Source organism: Triticum aestivum, unplaced genomic scaffold (assembly GCF_018294505.1).
Source record: "Triticum aestivum cultivar Chinese Spring unplaced genomic scaffold, IWGSC CS RefSeq v2.1 scaffold135233, whole genome shotgun sequence".
Classification (NCBI taxonomy): domain Eukaryota; kingdom Viridiplantae; phylum Streptophyta; class Magnoliopsida; order Poales; family Poaceae; genus Triticum; species Triticum aestivum.
The window spans coordinates 1-1,444 of NW_025268842.1; the positions used below are offsets into that span (position 1 = coordinate 1).

A 1,444-nucleotide genomic window follows, 5' to 3' on the forward strand; every position below is an offset into this window, starting at 1 on the left:
AACCCACGGCGCCGAAGGCGTCAAGGAACACTGTGCCTAACCCGGGGGCATGTCTAGCTTGCTAGCCGTCCCTCGTGTTGCAAAGCTATTTAATCCACACGACTCTCGGCAACGGATATCTCGGCTCTCGCATCGATGAAGAACGTAGCGAAATGCGATACCTGGTGTGAATTGCAGAATCCCGCGAACCATCGAGTCTTTGAACGCAAGTTGCGCCCGAGGCCACTCGGCCGAGGGCACGCCTGCCTGGGCGTCACGCCAAAACACGCTCCCAACCACCCTCAACGGGATTCGGGATGCGGCATCTGGTCCCTCGTCTCTCAAGGGACGGTGGACCGAAGATTGGGCTGCCGGCGTACCGCGCCAGACACAGCGCATGGTGGGCGTCCTCGCTTTATCAATGCAGTGCATCCGGCCCGCAGCTGGCATTATGGCCTTTTAACGACCCAACAAACGAAGCGCACGTCGCTTCGACCGCGACCCCAGGTCAGGCGGGACTACCCGCTGAGTTTAAGCATATAAATAAGCGGAGGAGAAGAAACTTACAAGGATTCCCCTAGTAACGGCGAGCGAACCGGGAGCAGCCCAGCTTGAGAATCGGGTGGCTGTGCCGTTCGAATTGTAGTATGGAGAGGCGTCCTCAGCGACGGACCGGGCCCAAGTCCCCTGGAAAGGGGCGCCTGGGAGGGTGAGAGCCCCGTCCGGCCCGGACCCTGTCGCCCCACGAGGCGCCGTCAACGAGTCGGGTTGTTTGGGAATGCAGCCCAAATCGGGCGGTAGACTCCGTCCAAGGCTAAATACAGGCGAGAGACCGAATGCGAACAAGTACCGCGAGGGAAAGATGAAAAGGACTTTGAAAAGAGAGTCAAAGAGTGCTTGAAATTGCCGGGAGGGAAGCGGATGGGGGCCGGCGATGCGCCCCGGCCGTATGCGGAACGGCTCTTGCTGGTCCGCCGCTCGGCTCGGGGTGTGGACTGTTGTCGGCCGCGCCGGCGGCCAAAGCCCGGGGGCCCTAGGTGCCCCCGGTGGCCGTCGTCGGCACGGCCGTTACCCGCACGCCTAAAGGCGTGTCCCTCGGGGCACTGCGCTGCAACGGCCTGCGGGCTCCCCATCCGACCCGTCTTGAAACACGGACCAAGGAGTCTGACATGCGTGCGAGTCGACGGGTTCTGAAACCTGGGATGCGCAAGGAAGCTGACGAGCGGGAGGCCCTCACGGGCCGCACCGCTGGCCGACCCTGATCTTCTGTGAAGGGTTCGAGTTGGAGCACGCCTGTCGGGACCCGAAAGATGGTGAACTATGCCTGAGCGGGGCGAAGCCAGAGGAAACTCTGGTGGAGGCTCGAAGCGATACTGACGTGCAAATCGTTCGTCTGACTTGGGTATAGGGGCGAAAGACTAATCGAACCATCTAGTAGCTGGTTCCCTCCGAAGTTTCCCTCAGG

General features: G+C 61.4%; 1 non-coding gene and 1 pseudogene across 1 annotated transcript; one reads left to right on the top strand and one right to left on the bottom strand.

The window, feature by feature from the left end:
• Positions 1 to 100: 100 nt before the first annotated feature.
• On the top strand, positions 101 to 256 carry LOC123178094 (5.8S ribosomal RNA). Its single transcript, XR_006489317.1, has one exon. It is a non-coding gene; the product is annotated as a 5.8S ribosomal RNA (ribosomal RNA).
• A 197-nt stretch (positions 257 to 453) lies between these two features.
• Positions 454 to 1,150, bottom strand: LOC123178093 (uncharacterized; annotated as a pseudogene).
• Positions 1,151 to 1,444: the final 294 nt, after the last annotated feature.